The sequence below is a fragment of the Chiloscyllium punctatum genome, chromosome 10, assembly GCF_047496795.1.
Source record: "Chiloscyllium punctatum isolate Juve2018m chromosome 10, sChiPun1.3, whole genome shotgun sequence".
Lineage (NCBI taxonomy): Eukaryota > Metazoa > Chordata > Chondrichthyes > Orectolobiformes > Hemiscylliidae > Chiloscyllium > Chiloscyllium punctatum.
In genome coordinates, this window is record NC_092748.1 from 57,505,144 (window position 1) to 57,531,119 (window position 25,976).

Sequence of the window (25,976 nt, forward strand, 5' to 3'; positions counted from 1 at the left end):
ACAGCCCAACAAGTCCACACTGACCTTCCAATGAGTAACCCACCCAGACCCATTCCCCTACCCTATATTTACCCCTGACTAATGCAGCTAACACTATGGGCAATTTAGCGTGGCAATTCACCTGACCTGCACATATTTGGATTGTGGGAGGAAACCCACGCAGACATGGGGAAAATGTGCAAACTCCACACAGACAGTTGCCCAAGGCAGGAATCAAACCTGGGTCCTTGGCACTGTGCTAGGCGGCAGTGCTAACCACTGAGCCACTGTGCTTTCATTTGACTGGTGCTTAATGTTACCAAGAGACTATAAGACAGAGAACCAAGCCATTCAACCCAAAGATTCACTGATTACCCTCAACTCCACTTGCCTGCGTTTAACCCTTGACTCACGCACTCATTAAAAAAAATGAGTCCATACGAGAGATTTGGCTTGTCCTTCCATATTTCCAAAACAAAACATATCTTTACTAAAGCTTGGTTAGCTAAATGGTCTAACTCCAATTATGGTGGTGGAATTAATCTGAAATAGGTTGGGCACTTCCCACCTTTCAGGAAAGACCACTAGTAAGATCCAACACCAGATCACAGATCACCAGTTCACCTTTCTGCAAACTGCAGGAATAGGTGTTTGCAAAGAGCAAGATCACTGCAAACTGACAAGTAGTCCTGGACTATTGTGGATTTTGTAACTGCACTCCTGTACAGCGCAGACTTGACTGCATTTCAGCAACATGCAAGAGCACTTGAAATTCTAACAGCAATGCCGCTACTACATTCTCTGGCACAGTGGTAGAGACCATTGATTAAAAAAAAACAAGTGCCCTTGCTGAAGCTCACTCTTCAGGCATCAGAAAAATCTCTGGAAAGTGAACTCGGATAAACTGGATACTAACTGAGCGGCTGAAGATTGTCTCACATGCCAGGCCTGCTTTCTGAACTCTCAAATGTCCAACATTACAAGGGAGATCAAAGAAAATGTCTCAAAGACACAATAAAGCTCTGTGAAGCACAGCAACTTTGAAATTAATGATCACAAGGAGCTTGCTACCAATTCTTCAGAAATGGGACAGCTTACCTCTAAAGCTGCAGACTGAATTATAACATCTTCAATGACGAAACAAAGCAGTGCTAGATAGGGAAGCAAATACTTATTACAGATCCCACTACTTTGTGGAACATCCTATCCCACATTCCCAAAGATCTGCAGGTTGAGAATGGCTTGCTCAATCACATGTCGAGAAGGTGGTGCTGGGAAAGCACAGCAGGCCAGGCAGCACATGAGGAGCAGAAGAATCAACACCTCAGGCAAGAGCCCCCCCACCATCATTCCTGATGAAGGGCTTTTGCCTGAAATGCCGACTCCCCACTCCCCAGATGCTGCTTGACCCGGCGTCCCCTCCGCCCCCAGCACCACACCATCAACTCTGATCTCCAGCTTCTGCAGTTCTCACTTTCTCCTTGCTCAATCACATGAAAATTGAGACAAAATTAAAAAGAAACTTAAGCCAAAGTAGCATCACCTTCAAGCAGAGGGACTGCCAGCATCAATCAATTGGGTAACATTACAATACTGTTTATTAATCACTACAGTTGGAGTGTTAAACCTTAGAAAACCAAGTAAAAAACAGGGGAAAAACCCTGAATTTCTTTAAAACCAAGGCTAAAAGGGTAAACTGACTAGTCAAAATAGGAACAGGAGTGGGCCATTCAGCCTGTTCCACCAATGAGAACATGGCTCATCTGGCACCTACTTCCATGTATCTGCTTTGGCCAAAATGCCATCACAATTTTGTTTACAAAACATTTCTCTCTCTCAATTAATATTAACAATTGATCCAGCATCAACTGCCATTTGTGGAAGAGAGCTCCAAACATCTACCATCCTGTGTGAGTAGTAGTGCTTCCAACATCTCTCCTGAACGGCCTGGCACTAATTCTCAGACAATGCTACCAATTTCTAGAATCCAACCAGTGAAAATAGTTCATCTACCCTGTCTTTCTTTGTTAATATCTTGAAGACTTCAAATCAGATCACCCCTCAAGCTTCTCAATTCTAGCAAAGAAAAAGACCTACTTTGTATAATCTCTCCTCATAACACTTGAACTCCAGTTAATAGTTCTGGATGTAGGTTTGCTCACTGAGCTGGAAGGTTCATTATCAGACATTTCGTCACCATACTAGGTAACATCTTCAATGAGTCTCCAGATGAAGATTTTACCTACTATGATGATGAAATGTCTGAAAATGGAACTTTCAACTCAGCGAGCAAACCTACATCCAGAACCTCAATCTGAGCTACAAATCTTCTCAAAACTCACTAACATCCAGTTATTAGTCTTGTAAAGCTAAGTTGTACCCCCTCCAAAGCCAACATATCTTTTTGGAAGTGTGGTGCTGTTACTTTTTTTTTGCAAGGGGATTAAATATTTGAATAGTTTTTAAACTTCCAAACCAAAATTGAAGTGTACAGCTCAGGATTGATAAGAGTTTGATGTAAAGTAAACGGATAATTTCAATTTATTTCAACAACTCAGTTTCACCAAGGCTCAGAAGCACATTCAGTGAGAATCAAGCAGTAACTGAGTGTTACCAAGTTGTCTAGAGCCCTATAGAGGTAAAAACAATGACTGCAGATGCTGGAAACCAGATTCTGGATTAGTGGTGCTGGAAGAGCACAGCAGTTCAGGCAGCATCCAGCACCACTAATCCAGAAAATAGAGCCCTATAGAGGCATGTTTCTGCTCATTAAGGTGCCTTAAGAATTCAGCTTTAACAAAAATATATGATACACTGGAAATTGAGCATGCCTCAGTGCAGGAGAAGCCCTTCACCATCCCCATCTGCCTTCTCTCCTGAGTCCAGGCTCAGGGTCATTGGAGTGATCTTCATGGTCTGAAACCTCAAGCTAGAATTTGGCTCAAAATGGCTGCCAAGAGCAGATACAAAAATCCTCAGAATCTGACTGCAGCTAATATTTAGAATTGTGTTTTTCAACCCATTGCTGTGAATATTCCATTTACCATTACCTCATGCAATCCCAAATCCAAAATGGTTGACAATTTTATTTAAAAATTACATTTCTTTCCCCATCAACCTCGCAATTTTGACTATAATGTTGCTACATATTTAATTATTTTCTTGCTGACGTGTAACCACAATGATGTACACATTCTTCTCATGAAACTTTGAAATAAATAACTGACAAATAGATGCTAATGCTTCATTCAACAACTGAACAAGCAAAAGGATTCTAACTGGATCACTTGTGCATGGACAGATTCCATAAATGCCAGCATCAATAGAGAAACCAACATTTAGTAAGAATGCCTTCCCTCCCCCTTTATCTTTTAAAGAATACAATTACTTGCTTTCATTTCATGAAATTAAGCATGGTGTCAAGTAATTGCCCCAGGCCATTATTAAACGTGCATGACGTTTCTGAAACCATCAGTCATGAACTTGAACAAAGGATAAAAGATTGATGGGAAGCTTGTAAACTTCTGAAAAGGAAACACACAAAAGAACCTTTCAGCAGCCAAAACATGAGGGTTAGCAGAACTGCACAACAATGGCAGGACAAATGAAAGCTCCCCCATCTCAAACTGCTGCTTCTCCTTCCCTCTCAGTGTGGTTTAATAATAGTAACAAGTCTGTTTTAGAATTAAAGATAAAGTACACTAGTTTAAAAAAATGCATAGCTGTGACATACATTTCTAGGACAATCACATCTTCTTTTAAACTAGCTCAAAACTACAACATATCGAACAAGTACGTACAAGCACAAACAAATCCCACAATAAGGCTCAAAGTTTAAAACTAAATACCATTACAGCAATTAAAAGAAATGGAAAATGCTAGAAATACTCAGAGTTAATGTTTCAGGTTGATGACCTTTTGGATGTTAACGCAAGGTATGTTGGATATTGTTGGAATTCAACAAAACTTTTTCAGGCTTCCAGGATCTCTTCAAACAAGATAAAGATAATAATTGATAGCTTACAAGGCTTACCATGCACAGTCATGGGTGACGGCTATATCTTATTGTCCAAATGATCAGGAGAGTAAAAGAATAGAATAGGATTAAGAGACATACATGGCTGATTTGCCAGTAGGCAAACTTAAATTCAACACTGAATGGTTATGCTCAAATTGTCATTCCAGGCATGAATATGCAGAATCAACAAATGTCCAGGCTCAAGAGAAGTGATTTGGGAGATAGAATTTTGATCCAGGTGGATGGGTGCATACTAGAGTCAGGGCCATTACAAAGAAAACATTGTGGAGACAGTCACAGGGCTTTCTATGTATCGATGCAGCTTGTTTGAAAGACCTGACTGCAACTCACCACCATGGTCCATTATGGTCCTCATTGGAAACAATGTTACAAGAGCGAGCTACTGTGTGTCTTTAAAAACAAGTGGTAAATTATTTTTTGTTTTACATTTAATTTTTTTCAATCTAACAATTAATATCAGAATCCCTGATTGTCTACTAGCCATTAAAGTACAGCAGGTTGCATGTTTGTTCTCTGGTCTGTACTGCATTCATTAATCTCAACCAGAGGGAAGGATTCACTAATGTCTTCCAGTTGTACATCTTTGAAGAATAAACATGAGAAAAGAAAAAGAACAGCTGATATACAATATAGAACAGATGGAACATAAAGTGTACCATCCTGTCACACTGTAAAACCCACACTTCATTACTTCTATCCCCTTCCCTTGAAAAGTCATACAAGTTCCTAGGAGATTCTTACAAACGATACACACTGCTACCACCATAGAGGGAATTAATTTATAGTGATGGATGGAGTGTTTATCAAGCAAGTTGCTTTGTCCTGGATGGTGTGGAATATATATATACTTTTGTTTTAAAGAATATTAAAAAAGCATTTGGAAACTCTCTCTCCAATCCCAATAATGATCAAGCATTACACAGAACATGACATCACTAGGTGAACCCTCAGTGGCTCAGTGGTTAGCAACGCTGCCTCACAGCACCAGGGACCTGGGTTTGAATCCAGCCTTGGGCAACTGTGTAAATTCCACACAGACATTCTCCCAGTGTCTATGTGGGTTTCCTCCAGATGCTCTTCAAATGGCCTGTTTTCGATTCTATGGTTCTACTATGAACTCACACACTTTCAATAAGCAAATGACAATCAATGGAAAATCTCTTTGCTGGTTGGAGTCATACCTAGCTTAAATTAAGATGGCTGTGAGGTCAGTCAACCATCTCCAGCTTTTTCAGCAATGACCTTCTCCCCATCTTAAGGTCAGAAGTGGGGAAACTCATTGCTGATGGCACAATGATCAGCATCATTTACTACTCCTTACATATTCAGGTAGCCCATGTTCATATGCAAAAAGACCTTGACAATATCCAGACTTGTGCAATAAGCAGCAATTAACATTTGTGCCAATGAAGGGTTGGGATATCACCATCTCCAACAAGACAGAAAACTTAACCATTCCCTTTGATGTTAAATGACATGATCATTGCTGAATTCCCCACAATCATTCTGGGGGTTGCCATTGACCAGAAACTGAATTGGACTAGTCATATAAATACCGTGGTTACCAGAGCAGGTCAGAGGATACGAATTTTACAATGAGTAACTCACCTCCTGTCTCCCCAATGCCTATCAAGGCACAAGGCACAAGTTAAAAGTGCGATGGAATACTCTCCATTTGCCTGAGTGCAGCTACAACAATACACCAGTGGCTCCGCACCATCAAATACAAAGTAAATTGCTTGATTGACACCAATCCACCACTTGCAGTATTCACTACCTCCACTAACATTGTACAATAGCAGTGTTCACCATCTACAAGATGCACAGCAATAACTCACCAAGACTCCTTTAAAAGTACTTTCCACACTGGAAAACCACCAGGAAGGACAAGGGCAACAGATACATGGGCAGCAGCATCACCTGCAAGCTCCCCTCAAAGCCACCCATTACCCTGATTTGGAACTGTAATCGTCATTCATTCACTATCACTGGGTGTCCCCACACTTAAGGACTGCAGTAGTTTAAGAAGGCAACTCACTATTACCTTCACCAAAGTAATTAAGAATGGGCAATAAATACTTGCCTAGCCAGTTACACCCACATCACATGAATAAATGTAAACAAAGAAATGGATGTTTTCAACCTTACTATGACTTTTTTGTACAATATTTGTTAATGGAACAGGGGTGTCACTGGCTTGGCCAGCGTTTATTGACCATCGCTTATTGCTCTCTGGACTTGACCTCTGCTGTTAAATTATCAGACTGTTTATCCAAAATCAAGTACAAGCTGCAATCTTGTCCAATTAAGTAGTGGTACTGGTTTTAGTTCACTGCCCATCCCAGTCACCAATCACTCCTGTGCTCACTGACCTATAACGACTCTCAGTCAAACACAGGCTTGATTTTAAAATTCATCCTCGTTTTCAACTCCTTCAAAAGTCTTATCATTTCCCATCTCTATAACGTCCTTCAGCCTCTGAGCATCTCCAATATTAATTGCTCCATATTTAATGGCTGCACTTTCATCTGCCTAGGTCATAAGCTCTAGAATTTCCTTCTTACACCTCTCCACTTTGCTTTCCTCTTTTAAGAACCTGCTTGAAGTCAATGTTTCTGGCCATCTAACATAGTTATAATGACACAGTTAGATTTAGTTTTAAAATGCTCCTCTGCATTGATCTTGGTACATTTATTAAACTAAAAGATACTATTAAACTGGAAGTTGTTATTAGGTAGCCACTTTCACTCAATTCCCTTGTACATACTTGAAATGAATGCATGCTCACTGAATCTGTTCACAACATATTCCAGAGATTAGTGTCCCTATGAAAACACATAACTATTATCTAATCTATTTCTATGAATTCAAAAGTTTGTACTTACATTCCATAATCCTCCCTAAATAATCCGACTCAAATAGCTGATCCTCTTGCAACGCAGGTGGATTCTTCCTTTATTTTAAAAATTCTCAAATCAGTTCTCCTCAAGGTCTACATTCTTCTACAATTACAACTTTCGGTCTGCTTGCCTACTAAATGCAATTTTTGAATCTTTTCCAAAGCCCTTATAGCATCACATTATGATGGGACAAAACTTTCTACATCTGGCTTCATACAGAGAATATTCAACTGTCCTGACAGTACATCCTAGAACATATTGTTTTTTTTTACACAGTCTCCTTGCAATAGCAGTCAAGGATCTCCATTGACAGATGTACTCAAGACTTCAGGTCCTTTTTGTAATCTGCAGGAAACCAGTATGGTGCCTATGTATGTTTAGCATTAAACAGAATGCTTTTTTGTTCCTGCATTTCTCATACAGATGATCCACTCACCATTAGAGAAAGCAGGACATTCAATGGCCAGTCTTTTAAAGCAGGAGTGTATTTTCAATAGTGCTATTTGGAAAGTTATTCCCTCACAACCAATCATCGCTGCACCTACCCCGACCTCTGCCCTGACCAACTCCTCCAGAAAAATGAGCACTGTTTCCCTTATAATGCAATGGAGGTGCAAGTGGAGCAAGTCAGGGCCACATGCCTCAACTCATCATGCAGCAGATAGGCATCCAGAAAATAGTTAACAAACCTGGAAAGGGATGACTACGTAGAATAAATGTAGCATATTTTCAAGGACATGACTGAAACAACAGAAACATTAATGTCAAGAAAAAAGGGCTTCTATCTTTTTAACTGAATGAAGCCTTGCAACAAAGCAATTAGGATTCTTTTGCGCTGTTATTACTCTAGGTCTCCACCACATCACAATATGACATTATACCACACCTACACCCGCATACAACAACCATCAAATAGCCATGCAATATTGTCAAACAATGTGATAGCAAGCCACATAGTAGATATTATGTTGGATGACAAAACATTTTATCAAAGAGGTAGGGAGTGCATTAAAAAAAACAGATGACAGCCAGGGAGCTAGAGAAACTTCCAGTTTCGGGCCTCAGCAGTTGATGCCAAAAAGTTACATACTTCCCTATTGCGCCATTTTAGAGAACAGTGAACTACATCCCATATTTTACTGGAGTTGGAATGCATTGCATGTTTATGCTGACTACTTTCACACCAGAGACCAGTTTTTGGATAAAAGCAGATTCCTCTATTGCCCATAACCTTCTCACTCTCTGTAGGTAAATTATCTAAAGCTGTCAGACATATTTCACTCATTCAAGCGTGATATGTGTTAATTCATTCGCACTCCTCTTGCAAATCAAACCAACAAGAAATAGAAAATAGTAAAAAGAGGATCAAACAAGACGAAATGTGATAGTGACATCAAAGTCTTCACTCCAGTGAAAACTGCCATAAATGTAACAAGCAGCAGATGATGTGAAGCAGGAAGGAGGAGTTTGGAGAAGCCAGATGTTCAGATGGTTCCTTGGTCTTAGTAGAGGAACCCAATACTTCATTACATTGCCATTCATCTGATATTGCTTGCCCATGTCAATATGTAGCAAGCCTCAACTCCTTTTCCTAGGCCTTGCAAGCATTAGTCCAAGCTTGAAAACTCCAAAGCAGCACCATCTCAAGAATGGGCATCCTGTCTGATAACAAGTGAGAGGAATCTAGACATGGTTATTAACAGAACAGAGTCTCAGGTTAAGGAGCCAAATAGAGAGTCAATAACTCTGCTGTGGGAGAACAGTGTTACTGGGTGAGAATTTTGTGTCATAGCATTACTGCAAAGTGCTAAAATATGAGATCATTTAGAAAATAACTTATGTGCAAGAGTGTTTCAGTAGTAGCTGCTGTCGTACTCATCACCTGACATTACAATACATTCAGTTTTTTATTATTGGAACTATTTTACTATTTGGAACTATTTTACTTGGAAGTAAGGACTGCAAGAGATATTGTTTAAGACTGTTATTCTGGCAGTGTGGCAGGAGTAATTCATGTGGAACATTTGTCAGTCAAGTATTGATAAAGGGCTTTAGATCTTCTGTGTCATTTTCACTTTCAGAGAATGCTTTATCAAGTGACAGAAGATGCTGATTGCATCTATTTTTCCTTTGGCACATTAGATTGAAGCACAATACAACCTATGGTCATGAAGAGTGACACACACTTGTCTTTCAGCAAATTGTGGACCTCCTTTGTAAGAGTCATTATTTTACCACTGATAATATTCTCTTGATAATAGGTCTTGTGGCTTCTGTTATGGTTATTATATTATATTACAACCAACCTGTGAGCATTTCATAGAAACATTGCCAGTTAAATGTGATGGGCTAGCACTAGACACCAGAGGACAGGGTGAAAAGGCAATGGAAAATGGAGGAAAATGTCTGAAGGGCTAGCACAAAGTCATTAAGATAGCTGCAAGGAAAACAACTTAGATTTAAATGTCTGATCCAGCTGGGGATAAAACCCTTTATGATTTATGAAGGCTGCAGTCTTATTGGCATAGATCTGTTAACAATATTTATTTAATCATTGATACCATACACAGTATTTTGGGGAAATTCCACAAGATGTGAAAAGTTTAGGTTCCTTTTCTGCTAGTTTCCAAATGACTGGCTTTGGCAAACAGGACCCCACTACCTTGGTCCAGGCATGGAACATTATACTAACATTAATTATACTAACATTCCCTTTTGCAGACTGGATAGTTAATTTCACACAGGCAATGAAGCAACTCTTTAAAATTGAAAACAATGTTTTTTTTAATTTATAGATTTATAAATCACCTTCATCTGTTCTGAATAATATACATTTGTTAGCTTACACATCCACATCCATCAGATGTAGATGTGTAAGCCATGATCCGAATAACATCTGAGAAATTTTCAAAGGTCAATGAAGGCCACTGTTTATGTTTACATGCAAGAATTCAAGCTGTGGTACTATTCCTGAAGGCAATGTTAAAAACTCTCCATTATTAAAAATAAGCTTCACTTAACTTCAAACTCACCCATCTCAGTTCAATCCAATAATAAGGATTAGCTCAATACAATGTGGAGCTGGAAGAGCACAGCAGGTCAAGACAGCATCAGAGGAGCAGGAAGGTCAATATTTTGGGTTGGGACTCTTCATCACCCGTCCTGATGAAGGATTCAGATCGGAAACATCAACCTTCCTGCACCTCCGATTCTGTCTGACCTGCTCTGCTCTTCCAGCTCCACATTTTATTGATTCTAAATTCCAGCAACTGCAGTCCTTACCATCCCCAATAAGGTTTAACTCAGTTAACGTTTACCAGCAAATATTGGTTTGTGATTACAAATATAGAGGACATGTTTCTTCTAAGTGCCATTTCATTTTGTTCACAAAATTGTAATACTTTCTTACTACTTCTCATCAGCAATGTGGTTTTTTCTCTTGAATGATGTCCTTGTATTGATGTACGCCTTCCAGCTACTGCACTTATGTGAAAGTACTTTGAGTTACAATACCCAAAAATGATTGGCAAACATTCGTGGCAGAATTAACAATATAATATTGTAAACCTTAAAAGCAACTAATATTTTTTTAAATGTTGAAGTGACCAGAAATATTAGGTTTGATCAGTAGCCAGTGATCCTTACTGGGGGTATTCATTTACTACACAGAAATTACATTATGGTAAGCCATTTGATCAATCTAATCACAAAGCAAAAAGAGGGCTAAATCAGACTCACTCTGTATTACTATAGTTCTTCAACCCCTTTTACTTCAGTGTAACCTTGAATGACAAGTTTCCTTTTTGATCATTTCAAGAGATGAATTTCACAGCCTCACAACTTTGTGTACAAGTTCCTGCTGTCATTTATTCTGCAATTACCCTTAATCTTTCTTAAGTTCACAGTTCTTAGAAACAGTTGATTTAATGTGGATCCCAGTACCTCTTGCAGTAGCCAAACTAAAGTCTTAAAGTTTAACACATGCTCAATATTACCTCATGGCTTTATTAACTCAGCTTTCCTTACACTCCTCTGAATATGTACTCCCAATTCTCAATGCTCAATATCATCACTTTCCATTCAAAGCATATTTTACTAAATTGCATTAAGTCAGACTTATTGACACTGGATACAAAGTGACCATCGTAATTCAGTCTCTCATCTTATCAACATCACTCTTGTATGTGTCAGGTGATGGCAAGTTTGGGTGATAATAATGGCCTCATTGGACAAATAGCCCAAAATACTTAGTAGAAAGTAAAAGAACAGACACATTGATGAGGTACTGTAAGTTGTTGACATCCATGAATTTGTACCTGAGGTGTCCACAGTTAGGGCATCGAGACCTTATGGAGAAGAAGAATTCTTTTCCACTACTTCATCATCAATGCAAAATGCTTTCCATTTGCCAATACAAATCCACAGGCAGTGCCTGACCTGACTTTAGAGTGAAGCAGTACAAGGTTCCATGTGCATGGAAGGCTGTTTCCAACAACCCAGGGTTCAGAGGGTCATTCTAATATAGTGAAAACTTGGATTTCTTGTATCACTTACTAAACCTCCCTGGGGTTAGTTTGAAATGCTTAGACAGAATGAATAATGACATTCACGAGGTTTGGGTATTTTTAATCAACCCGTCCAGAGATATTATAATACGCCTCTGCAGCAGGTGGGACACAAACCTGGGCCTCATGGCTATGAGGCAGGGACACTACCATCGCACCACAGAGCCCTCATCAATACGATTGAAACAACTCTACTTTAATTGGCATACCCATAAACCCACCATACACTACTGGATCTGGTATTAATGCAGCATCACAGACATTGTTCACTACAGACTGTCATCTCTGGTATTAATACAACAGTGGTCAGACATTTGGATAATCATCTGATCTTTTTTTGCCCACTCAACTATGTCTTGTGTCTTCAACTCGCATTTCTATCCAATGTTTGGGTTAGAATGTCCAAAATCACTGAATACAGTGTATGAGTGGATTTCAAATAACAGCAGAATCTACAGTTATCCTCTCCTCCCCGAAATGACAGAATAACCTTTCAACATTCACTGTGAGTGCTCGTGAAGAGGACCACTATTTCGGCTAGTGCTGGCAGGGCAGCAGTCACCTGCAAAGTTTCCATCAAGGAAATAGGCAAGAAAGAAGACGTATGTATATTCCAGAGCTTGTAACTCCTTTGGGGTGAAGTGCTTTATTCTTTCTAAAAGGAAAGCCACCTTTGAATCACATTGACCAACTGTTAGCCAAGGGATGCTTTTGGAGTGGAATGCAGGAAAGTTAATAAAAGCGGTGGAAAGGAAGATGGACGAAGATTTGCCATCTGAGGTAGTTTGGGTTGAGGTTAGGAATAGGAGAGGTGAGGTCACCCTGTTAGGAGCCTTTTACAGGCCTCCTAATAGTCCTAGAATCGTTGAAGAAAGGATTGCGAAGATGATTCAGGAGAAGAGTGACAGTAATAGGGTGATTGTTATGGGAGACTTTAACTTTCCTGATATTGATTGGGAAAGCTATAGCTCAAGTTCGTTAGATGGGTCAGTGTTTGTGCAATGTGTGCAGGAGAGTTTCCTGACACAATATGTAGATAAGCCAACAAGAGGTGAGGCCATACTGGATTTGGTTCTGGGTAACGAACCAGGCCAGGTATTAGAACTAGAGGTAGGTGAGCACTTTGGGGACAGTGACCACAATTCGGTGATTTTTACTCTAGTGATGGAGAGGGATAAGTGTGTACTACAGGGCAAGAGTTATAGCTGGGGGCAGGGAAATTATGATGCGTTGAGGCATGACTTAGGATGTGTGGATTGGAAAAGTAGATTCCAAGGCAAGAGCGTAATTGATATGTGGAACTTGTTCAAGGAGCAATTATTGAGTGTCCTTGATAAGTACGTACCTATCAGGCAGGGAGGAAAGGGTCGTGTGAGGGAGCCGTGGTTTAATAAGGAGTTGGAATCCCTTGTTAAATGGAAGAGGGCGGCCTTTGTAAAGATGAGGCGTGAAGGTTCAATAGGGGCAATTGAGAGTTATAAGGTAGCCCGGAAGGACCTGAAGAGAGAGCTAAGAGCAGCAAGGAGGGGTCATGAAAGGTCCTTAGTTGGTAGGATTAGGGAAAACCCTAAGGCTTTCTATAGGTATGTTAGGAATAAAAGAATGACTAGGGAAGGAATAGGTCCAATCAAGGATAGTAATGGGAAGTTGCATGTGGAGGCTGAAGAGATTGGGGAGGCGCTGAATGAATACTTTTCGTCAGTATTCACTCAGGAACAGGACATTGTTGTCGATATGAATACTGAGGCACGAATAAGTAGAATGGATGGCTTTGAGATATGTAGAGAAGAGGTGTTGGAAATTCTGGCAAGGGTGAAAATAGATAAGTCCCCTGGGCCTGATTGCATTTATCCTAGGATTCTCTGGGAAGCAAGGGAGGAGATTGCAGAGCCATTGGCCTTGATTTTTGTGTCCTCTTTGTCTACAGGAGTAGTGCCAGAGGACTGGAGGCTAGCAAACGTGGTTCCCTTGTTCAAGAAGGGGAGTAGGGATAATCCTAGTAACTATAGGCCAGTGAGTCTCACTTCTGTTGTGGGCAAAGTCTTAGAGAGAATTGTAAGGGATAGGATTTATGCACATCTGGATAAGAATGATGTGATCAAGGATAGTCAGCATGGTTTTGTGAAGGGCAGGTCGTGCCTCACAAACCTTATTGAATTCTTTGAGAAGGTGACGAAGGAGGTAGATGAGGGGAAAGCGGTAGATGTGGTATATATGGATTTTAGTAAGGCGTTTGATAAGGTCCCCCATGGTAGGCTACTGCAGAAAATACAGAGATATGGCATTGAGGGTGAGTTGGAGGTTTGGATTAGGAATTGGCTCTCTGGAAGAAGACAGAGGGTAGTAGTTGATGGCAAAGGTTCATCTTGGAGTGCCGTCACTAGCGGTGTTCCGCAAGGATCTGTTTTGGGACCATTGCTGTTTGTCATTTTTATAAATGACCTGGAGGAAGGGTTAGAAGGTTGGGTGAGCAAGTTTGCGGATGATACGAAAGTCGGAGGAGTTGTAGACAGTGAGGAAGGATGTGGCAGGTTACAGCGGGATATAGAGAAGCTGCAGAGCTGGGCAGAAAGGTGGCAAATGGAGTTCAATGTAGCTAAGTGTGAAGTGATTCACTTTGGTAAGAGTAATAAAAAGATGGATTACTGGGCTAATGGTAGACTACTTGGTAGTGTGGAAGAGCAGAGGGATCTTGGTGTCCATGTAGACAGATCTCTGAAAGTTGCCACCCAGGTAAATAGTGCAGTGAAGAAGGCATATGGCGTACTGGCTTTTATTGGTAGAGGAATTGAGTTCCGGAGTCCTGAGGTCATGTTGCAGTTGTATAAGACTCTGGTGCGGCCGCATCTGGAATATTGTGTGCAGTTTTGGTCACCATACTATAGGAAGGATGTGGAGGCACTGGAACGGGTGCAGAGGAAGTTTACCAGGATGTTGCCTGGTATGGTAGGAAAATCCTATGAGGAAAGGCTGAGGCACTTGGGGTTGTTTTCATTGGAGAAAAGAAGGTTTAGGGGTGATTTGATAGAGGTGTACAAGATGATTAGGGGGTTAGATAGGGTTGACAGTGAGAACCTTTTTCCACATATGGAGTCAGCTATTACAAGGGGGCATAGCTTTAAATTAAGGGGGGGTAGATATAGGACTGATGTTAGGGGTAGGTTCTTCACTCAGCGAGTCGTAAGTTCATGGAATGCCCTGCCAGTAGCAGTAGTGGACTCTCCCTCTTTATGGGTATTTAAGCGGGCATTGGATAGGTATATGGAGGATAGTGGGTTAGTGTAGGTTAGGTGGGCTTTGATCGGCGCAACATCGAGGGCTGAAGGGCCTGTACTGCGCTGTATTCTTCTATGTAAAAGACAGAGGATTTCGTTAAAGGGTGTGATATCTAGGATGGACTGCCAAACTGAACCCAACTGCCTGCTGTATGGAGATATGCAAACATGCATGTTTCCTATCAGTATTTTACCAGACTGCCAGCAAAGCAAGAAAAACGGACAGCTTGAAGCACTCATTCCTAAATTAAATCATCATTATTCTGTCAACCTGAATAATATTCTTCAATTTTTGCAGCAACAGATTAGACTGGAAAGCCCACAGTTGTATTAAAAGTACATGACTGCTTTAGGGACTATTTAAAATGAAAAGTGGGTCCAGGATACAGAAGACCTGCACACATTTCCAACACATCCACATAGTGTTTGTGAGAGTTAGATAACATATGTAGAACTGTCAAGTTAATTAATCCATTGCCCTTGAAAATTCTGGGGAAAAGAAACTTCACCTGCCTATGTTTCATTACAATTGTGGTGAAAATGGATTATCAATGCCCAACTTCCATCATCTAACTTTAATACCAGAGACTTCAAAAACTAATGGCTTTTTAAAAGGGCAAATACTCTTGTATGATGTCTCACAGTCCATATCTCAAAATGTCTTTTCAGAGACACACTCATAATGTCACAGCATGTGGCCTAAGATAAAATTTCATTTTTCTCAAGAAAAAAATAATCATTCGCTCCTTCATTTCAATTAAGTGTTGGTTAACTAGATGAAAGTGTGAAAAAGTATTTGTTGCAACTGATTGGGGAGGGTTTAAAAAAAAGATGAAAGTCAATCAGCCCTCCTTACCTTGGTATGACTGAGGTTTTAAAAAAATAAATTTTTGTTTCAGCAGTTTCAATAGATCTCAATAGTAGAGTGAAGTTGTAAAAATGTTTAAAACTCGATTATGTCTCATCTCAGGCTGGTTTTTGTCATCTCCCCAGGGAGATGGGGGTGGTTTATGTGTTGGTGTGAACTAGCACAAAGTTAGCATTGTGTTTATAAAAGGTGACTGGAGATGAGCCCTCGGAGGGCATGAGTAGGATGGAGGTTCTGAGGGGTCATTGGAATTGGTGAGGGCAACATACATTAGCATGAGTTAGTATGAAAGGATAACGGAGTTGAGTGAGGGAGAGGATGCAAGGGGTATAGCTGGAGGGCATAATATCGAACAAAACTGGGATGAAGTGTTAAAAGAACCAAGATGGGCCTTTTAACAAGCCTGCCTTTGCACTTGGCAGCCTCAATGCTTTTTAGATGAAGTGGGCAGATACCAGCATGCATCTGTAGCTCCCTCGAGCTCCCAAGAACAAACCACTCACTCCTTTTGAGGCACTCTCGCCCTCAGATGTGGGTGCTGTAAAATATTTTAAATCTCACTATCCACCTCACTCATGAATCACAGATTCCCTACAGTGCGGAAAGGGACCATTTCACCCATCGAGTCTGCACCAACCTTCCAAAGAGCATCCCACCCAGATCCCACGTCCATAACCCTGTATTCAGCATGGCTAATCCACCTAGTCTGCACATTCTTGGGTTGAGAGGGGAAACTGGAGCATCTGACGGAAACACATGCAAACTTGGGGAGGACTGTGCAAACTCCACACAGTAACCTAAGGCTGGAATCGACCTGGGTCTCTGGCACAGTGAGGCTGCAGTGCTAGCTACTGAGTCACCATGCCACCCATTTAATCCATAATGAAGAATTAATCCACAATTTCTAGACTGCAAAAGTTCTCCCATCCATTTATGTACATTTAATGGATATCAGCTGCATACATCATGAATCTTTTACAACTTCTACAGGCACTGAGCTAACATAGATCAATTCTGAGAACCATGGCTCCTGATGCACAGGCTGCATATAAACATTTCACAGTCAATGTTCTGCTGTGCAAACCTTTAAGGTGATCTATACATTACCAGCAAAACCTCACTTTGTAAAACAAAGAATGGGCCATAACATTTTTTTTTATTATTTTTGATGTTATATTTGAGAGTAATGTGAATTTTATGTTGAGGGAGGGGTAATAGCCAGGCAAACCGCATGAAGTGTAATCAATGGGGAAGTAATTTGCAATGGACAGTATATGGAAAGCAATATTTGTCAGTTTATAGCAACTTTAAAAGAGTTAAATCTTCACTCACAAAAGATGTAAAACATGGAATACTATTTGTTGCTGTGAATGCAAAGTAGTTACAGTATTTAATGAATGCTTGCTAAATAATAGTGGTGTTTCTTTTTCTACCAGAAGAAAAGCAGGTTAAAACTGATAACACGGCCAGCAGCTGGCTCTGCTCCATTTTGTGACTCCACTAGTTCTTGTGCTTTTCTCCAAAGACTTTAATTTGGTCTTTTATTTAATCACTGCATCTGACCTTACTGAAGGAATCCATAAAAGTCCTTTTATACTTGTCAAATATACTGCAGGAGTGGGGGTCAAAGCAGAATCCACACAATCCTACTAACGTCCTTGGTGCTGTTTTTGTGGTTAAATGGCATAATGTTGCTGCTTCCAAATTTTGATTTTCAAGCTAACCCATAGGAAAGTGCTCATTGCAGATTATTTTCAATACAAGAGCTAAGCAGTGATAGAGACCCTGCGTGCAATTTGCAAGATCTTGAAAGGGAAGGAAAGGTGTGTCTGTACTGCCAATACAAAAAAATTCAATGACTGATATATTTTGAGTCATAGAGGTGTACAGCACAGAAACAGATCCTTTGGTCCAACTCATCCATGCTGACCAGATATCCTAAATTAATCCGAAATTAAATTTGCCAGCGCTTGGCCCACATCCCTCGAAATCCTTCCTATTCATCTACTCATCTAGATACCTTTTAAATGCTGCAACTCTACCAGCCTCCACCATTTCCTCTGGCAGCTCATTCCATACATGCATCACCCTTTGCATGAAAAGGTTGCCCTTAAGGTCCCTTTTAAATCTTTCCCCTTTGACCCTAAACCTATGCCCTCTGGTTCTGGATTCCCCACCCCAGGGAAAAGACCTTGTCTATTTAGGCGAAAGTGAGGACTGCAGATGCTGGAGATCAGAGTCAAGATTAGAGTGGTGCTGGAAAAGCACAGCAGGTCAGGCAGCATCCAAGGAGCAGGAAAATCAACGTTTCAGACAAAAGCCCTTTATCAGGTCTATCTATTTATCCTATCCATGCCCTCATAATTTTATAAACCATGACAAGGTCATCCCTCAGTCTCTGATGCTCCAGGCAAAACAGCCCCAGCCTATTCAGCGTCTCCCTATAGTGCAAATCCTTCAACCCTGGCAACATCTTTGTAAATCTTTTCTGAACCCTTTTTAAGTTTCACAACATCCTTCCTATAGGATTGAGGCCAGGACTGAACACAGTATCCCAAAGGTGGTCCAAACAACATCCTGTACAGCTGTAACATGACCTCCCAGCCCCTCTACTCAATGCTCTGACCAATAAAGGAAAGCATGCCAAATGCCTTCTTCACTACTCTGTCTATCTGCAACTGCACTTTCAAGGAATTACGAATGTGCACTCCAGCATCTCTTTGTTCCTCAACACTCCCCGGGAACTTATCAAGCCACTGTTGTCACTGGAAGGGCTTGGCTGGGGGTGTAGAAAGTTCTGCAGCAGCAAGTTGTGGAGCTACTGCTGGAATATTATCGGGGCCTGTAGCCTTTGCAGCATCTAGTCATACAGTCATAGAGATGTATAGCACGGAAACAGACTCTTTGACCCAACCCATCCATGCAGACCAGATATCCCTATTCTAGTCCCACCTGCCAGCACCCAGCCCATATCCCTCCAAACCCTTTCTATTTATATACCCATCCAGATGCCTGTAAAAGGTTGCAATTGTACTAGGCTCCACCACATCCTCTGGCACTCATTCCACCCTCTGTGTGAAAAAGTTGCCCCTTAGGTTTCTTTTATATCTTTCCCCTCTCACCCTAAACCTATTCCCTGTAGTTCTGGACTTCCCCACCCCGGGGAAAAAACTGTCTATTTATCCTATCCATGTCCCTCATAATTTTGTAAACCTCCATAAGGTCATCCCTCAGCCTCCAACGCTCCAGGGAAAACAGTCCCAGCCTATTCAGCATCTCCCTATAGTTCAAATCCTCCAACCCTGGCAACATCCTTGTAAACCTTTTCTGAAACCTTTCAAGTTTCACAACATCTTTCCGATAGGAAGGAGACCAGAATTGCATGCAATATTCCAACAGTGGCCTAACCAATGTGTACAAACGCAACATGACCTCCCAACTCCTGTACTCAATACTCTGACCAATAAAAGAAACCATATCAAATGCCTTCTTCACTACCCTATCTACCTTCCCAAAATGCAGCATCTCATACTTATGTAAATTAAACTCCTCGACCCTTTGGCCCATCTGATCAATATCCTATTGTCATCTGAGGTAACTTTTTTCGCTGTCCACTACACCTTTAATTTTGGTGTCATCTGCAAACTTACTAACTATACCACTTATGCTCACATCCAAATCATTTATATAAATGACGAAAAGTAGTGGACCTAGCACTGATCCTTGTGGCACTCCACTGGTCACAGGCCTCCAGTCTGAAAAATAGCCCTCCACAACCACCCTCTGTCTTCCACCTTTGAGCCAGTTCTGCATCCAAATGGCTAGTTCTCCCTGTATTCCATGAGATCTTGCTAAACAGTCTCCCATGGGGAACCTTGTCGAACGCCTTACTGAAGTCCATATAGATCACATCTACTGCTCTGCCCTCATCAATCTTCTTTGTTACTTCTTCAAAAAAAACTCAGTCAAGTTTGTGAGACACGATTTGCCATGCACAAAGCCATGCTGACTGTCCCGAATCAATCCTTGCCTTTCCAAATACATGTAAATCCAGTCCCTCAGGATTCTGTCCAACAACTTGCCCACCATTGATGTCAGGCTGACCAGTTTATCATTCCCTGGCTTATCCTTACCACCTTTCCTAAACAGTACCACCACGTTAGCCAACCTCCAGTCTTCCGACACCTCGCCTGTGACAATCGATGATACAAATATCTCAGCAAGAGGCCCAGCAATCACTTCTCTAGCTTCTCACAGAGTTTGAGGGTACACCTGATCAGGTCCTGGGGATTTATCCATCTTTATGCATTTCAAGACATCCAGCACTTCCTCCTCTCTAATATGGACATTTTTCAAGACGTCATCATTTCCCTACATTCTTCCACTTCCTTTTCCACAGTAAACACTGATGCAAAATTGTCATTTAGTAACTCCTTCATCTCCTGCGGCTCCACACAAAGGCCATAGAGGTACAGGTTAGGTGGACTGGCCGTGCAAAATTGCCAATAGTGTCCAGGGATGTGTGGTGTAGGTGGATCAGCCATAGGAAATGCAGGGTTACAGGGTTAGAGTATTGTGTGAGGCTTGGTGGGATGTTCTTCAGAGGGTCAGTGTGGACTCAATGGGCTGAACCACCTGCTTGCACACTGTGAGAGTTCTGTAATTGTATAATTTTGAGCTATGACTTTGGGGTCAGAGATTCTCACAAGTCAATGGGAATGTTGCCTATTTTCATGTAGGTTTTGAGGACGTCGTTAAAGTGTTTTGTTACCATCTATTAACCCCTTGCTGTGATGAAACCCCGAATATGGAGCTTATTTTCAAAGTCTTGTTTCAGGCATCAATGTATCTCACTCAATGTAGCCAATTGAGAGTAACCAGTGGCCTAAAACTGGCTTCACAGAAGACACTGATATTGGAGCATCTGTCAGAATTTTGCATGGGAAATTGCTGGTGATAGTTCTTGACTGGTTTCAAATGTCTGCCATACATTGCATCAGAGAAATAAACATACAGAAAGACACATACCAAGGCCACTCTGTGAACCATGAATTTGGTGCTGGGTTTGGAAGTCTTTGTCATTAAACACTCTTCCTCAAATGGAGGAAGGCTGCACTAGCACACTGGAAATGGCAATGAGAAAACTCAACATCTCTCCTTACCTACAGCTCGAGACTTTCTGTCTAGTGGCTCTGCTGATGCCTCAGCCAAATATATGTATATATACAAGATTGAAAAAATGCACAGGATTGTAAAGGACAAGAATAAAGTCGAATCTGTGTTTGTAAATATGGACATATGTATGGCATGATCCAATGTACAGACCATCAAATCATTTATGAATAAAGTATATTTTTGAAATAAAAAAAAAGTCTAGTGGCTCACCATAGATCTTGATAGTCAGGGGACAGCGTTGTTCTGTGACAGCAGGCTGGTAAAGGGTCTTTTCTGCCACATATTTAGCCTGGGGGCCATTCTCTTACATGCCTATATGGATATTAACAGCTAACAGTTCACCACTACCCATTAGTAACAAACAGTCTACAAAAACAATTCTCAAGAAGCATATCCAATTATGTTCAAGAACTGTAAAGTCAGCAACATCCAGAAAACAATTGCACAATTGAAGTTTTGTAACCAATAATTTCACAGTTAGCTAGTTATGAAAGTTAATTGCTTACCCAACTAATCTCTTTGTACTATTGGAATAATCACTAAACTTTGAGACTTGAAAGGGAAAACAATCAAGATATATAAAGGCATTGTTAATGGACAAGTACTACAAGGGCTACAGCCATTTAAAGAGAGGTAATCATCTTGACTTTATCCAAACAAAGCATACTGCTCTGCCTGACTTAAAATTCAGCAAAGCCATTCAAAGGACCCTGACCTTCCAGCAGAAGTTTTGGTTTGAATCTAAAGTATGTGGGTGGAGTGTGTGGGAAGGGGAGGTTTAATCATACTTATGCAAGATCAGAATTCAATTTCACTCAAGGTTAAGAAACCTGCATGATTACTTTCCAAGTACAGTAGAAATTTAACTGGGGTGGGCTACATACAACCACTGTACAAAACTGATCAATTCGTCAATTTTTGATAAGTCAAAGATACTGTGACTAATTTTGCTGAAAATTGTGTCACGGAGGCAAGTCAACTTTTCTCATATCAAATTTTGAATTCAGCCCAAGTTACAAAACAAAATTACTCAATCTTTATTTAATATTCTAAAAACTTTAGACCCCATCAACAATTTGGGGAAGACAATAGCATAGCGGTAATGTCGCTAGACCAGTAATCCACATACCGCAGACTGATACCTTGGGGGCATGGGTTTAAATGCCACAGCAGCCGCTGGTGAAAATTTAATGAATAATAAAATCTACTCTCCGTAATTGAGACCATGACAACATTGATTGTTGGAAACACCTGCACTCTAATGACCTTTAGTGCAGTAAATCTAGCACACATGACGCCAGACCAATAGTAATGTGGCGAACTCTTAATTGCCCTCTGAAATGGCCCAATGAGCTACAGGTACTCAGTTCAAGGTTATTTAGGGATAAGTAACAAAATGCTGGCCTTGCCCATAAGACCCACATCCCATGAAAGAATAAAGAAAACCTTAGCCAAAACTCAGAGTAAAAACAAGCAAAATTAGTCTTTGCCCGCTTCTCAACTGACAATTCTTGCCTCAATCCAAATATTTTTCTTGCTAACGAGGAAGACAAAGCCAGAATTTATTACCCATCCCTGACTGTCCTCAGGAAGGTGCTGGTTCGCCACACATTGAGCCTCTCCAGTCCATGTGATATAGGTAACTCTCAGTGCTGCTTTAAAGGAAGTTCCAGCCTTTTGAGCCAGCAATGAATGAACAGCAATACATTTCTAAGCCAAGATGCTGTGCCTCCTTAAAGGTCACTTCTACACAGTGGTGTCTCCATATATTTGCTGTCCTAATCCATCGAAGTGGCTGAGGTCACAGGTTTAGGAGATGTTATCATTGCCTTAAAGTTTTGGAGAGTTATTATGGAGGAGTGCATCTTGTAGCTGCACAGTGTACCAATGATGGAAGGAATGAATGTTTAATCCACTGCGTGAATGCCAATCAAGTCAGTAGCTTGGCCTGAATGGTGTTGAGTATTGTTAAAATAACATCTGTCCAGCCAAGTGGGGGTATTCTAACACATTCATGACTTGTGCTTTGCAGCTATTGGAAAGGCTTTGAGAACTCACTCTATGCGGCAAACCAATTACAGATCTTCTCCTAACATATGGTCCAGTTATTTTTGCAGCCAGTAAAGACTCCCAATATATTAGTGGTGGGTGTTTAGCAATCAAAATAGATTAAATATCATGAGGTGTTGGCTGGACTCCCTTTTGTTTGAAATGGTAATTGTCTGACATGAATATCACCAATTATCACCCATATTTGAATGGTGTCCTGGTTTTACTGGTGCAGACACAGACTGCTTCATTATATGCCATGTTGTGAATGTAACTGAAGACCATACAATCACTGAACAACCATATTTCTAAAGTTAAATTGGAGGCAGATTCATTGAAGAAACAACTGATGATAATGAAATCTAAACCACAACCTAAAAACTCCTACAACCATGTCTTGGGTTGAAATGACAGCCCTGAGCAACCACGTCATTTCCTTGTGTTCAGCAAATGGAACTTATGGTGTGTTGACTGCCCGATGCCAAGGTACAGAACATCTCTGACCAGCTTGAAAGTATATTGGGGCGGGATGGGGAGGATTCAGTTGTTGTGGTCCACATTGGGACAAACAACATAGGCAAGGTTAGGATGGAGGACCTGTTCGGGGATTATCAAGTACTGGGAATAAAATTAATGAACAGGTCCTCGAGGGTCAAAATCTGTGGATTACTGCCCAAGCCACGTGCCAAATTGGCCTAGGGATAAGAAGATTAGAGAGGTAAATATGTGGCTAAGGGAATAGTGTGGGAAAGAGGGGTTCCCATTTCATGTAGTATTGGAATCAGTTTTGGAACCGATGGGATCTGTACCAATGGGATAGTCTCCACCTGAAATGATCTGGAACCAGTGTTCTAGCGAAGAGAATAAATAGGTTGATCACTAGACTTTAGTGAGTTGGGTGAAGGGAAAGGGAAAAAGACAGGAAGCATGATTGTAAATAAAAAGGTAAGCAGCAGGTTAGCATTTGTGCAGGAGGGTTTATGTTCGAGTCAGGCAATGAAAGAGGTAAAAATGAAAAATAATTCAGAAGATGTTAGAGATGCTGGAAATCATGAGGGTAAGAAAGCTAGCATAAAGGCACTTTACCTGAATGTATACAGCATTCGTAACAAGGTCGATGAGTTAATGGCACAAATCGTCACAAATGAATTTTATTTGGTGGCCACTACGGAGACATGGTTACAGGATGGTCATGATTGGGAGTTAAATATACAAGGGTCTTCTGACTATTTGGAAGGACAGACAGGAAAGTAAGGAAGGTGGTGTAGCTTTAGTATTCAAGGACAACACCAGAGTGGTGCTGAGAGATGATATAGATTCTATGGAGAATAAAGTTGAATCCATTTGGATGGAAATTAGGAATTCTAAGAAGAAAAAGTCACTGATGGGCATTGTCTCTAGGCCACCAAATAATAGCATCACATTGAGGCAGGCAATAAACAAAGAAATAACTAATGCCTGTAAAAATGGCACGGCAATTATCTTGGGGGATTTTAATCTATAGGTAGATTGGTTGAACCAGCTCAGTCAGGGCAGCCTTGAGGAGGAATTTGTTGAATGTATCCATGATAGTTTTCTTCAGCAAGGAGAAAAGTGAGGACTGCAGATGCTGGAGACCAGAGTTGAAAAATGTGGTGCTGGAAAAACACAGCAGGCCAGGCAGCATCTGAGGTGAAGGAGAATCGACGTTTCAGGCAATGCCTGAAACATCGATTCTCCTGCTCCTCGGATGCTGCCTGGCCTGCTGTGTTTTTTCAGCACCACATTTTTCAACTCTGGTTTTCTTCAGCAGTATGTAATAGAACCAATGAGGGAGCAAACTATCCTAGATCTGGTCCTGTATAAGGAGACAGGAATAATTAATGACCTCGTAGTTAGGGATCCTCTTGGAAGGAGTGATCACAGTATGGTTGAACTTAGAATACAGATGGAGAATGTGAAGATAAAAATCCTGTACTTGAACAAAGAAGACTACAATAGAATGGGGGAGGACCTGGCTAAAGTAGACTGGAAACAAAAATTTGATGGTGGGATAGTTGATGAGCAGTGGAGGACTTCCAAAGCAATTTTTCAAAGTGCTCTTCAAAAGTCTATTCCAGTGAAAAGGAAGGACTTAGAAAAAAGAAAAAAGGGAGGGTGTCTTAGGAAATAAGGGAGGCTATCAAAGTGAAAGAGAAGGCATACAATGTAGCCAAAAACAGCATGAAACTAGAACATTGGGAAACTTTAATAGTCAACAGAAAGCCACAAAAAGATCTATAAGAAAAGAAAGATAGAATATGAGGAAAAACTAACACAGATAACAGAAGTTTCTATAAATATATAAAACAAAAAGGAGCGGATAAAGTAAACGCTGGTACTTTAGAGGTTGCAAAGGGGCATTGCCTCAAGATTAGAGGGAGCAGATTTAGGACTAAATCAAGAAGGAACTTCTTCACCCAGAGGGTTGTTAATCTATGGAATTCCTTGCCCAGGGAAGTAATTGACAATACTTCAATCAACATTTTTAAAGCGAAGGTAGATTTTTTTTGAACAACAAAGGAATTAAGAGATACGGTGAGAAGACGGATAAATGGATCTGAGTCCACAAAAATATCACCCATGAACTTATTGAATGGTGGAGCAGGCTCGAAGGGCTAGATGGCCTACTCCTGCTCCTAGTTCTTATGTTCTTTTCGGCTAGTACCCATTGACTTCAATTTACTAGAGTTCCTTGACAACATGGAGGAGAACGTGAGGACTGCAGATGCTGGAGATCAGAGCCGAAAAATGTGTTGCTGGAAAAGCGCAGCAGGTCAGGCAGCATCCAAGGAGCAGGAGAATCGACATTTTGGGCATAAGCCCTTCTTAGGGAATGAGGAGGATGTGCCAAGCAGGCTAAGATAAAAGGTAGGGAGGAGGGACTTGGGGGAGGGGCATTGGGAATGCGATAGGTGGAAGGAGGTTAAGGTGAGGGTGATAGGCCAAAGAGGAGGTAGGGGCAGAGAGGTTGGGAAGAAAATTGCAGGTCAAGAAGGTGGTGCTGAGTCTGAGGGTTGGTACTGAGATAAGGTGGGGGAAGGGGAAATGAGAAAGCTGGAGAAATCCGCATTCATCCCTTGTGGTTGGAGGGTTCCTAGGCGGGAG

General features: G+C 41.0%; 1 protein-coding gene across 2 annotated transcripts in view; it reads right to left on the minus strand.

The window, feature by feature from the left end:
• LOC140482187 (integrin alpha-6-like) overlaps positions 1-25,976 on the minus strand; it is an 84,800-nt gene that overhangs the window by 53,069 nt on the left and 5,755 nt on the right. The gene's annotated exons all lie outside the window — the stretch shown is intronic.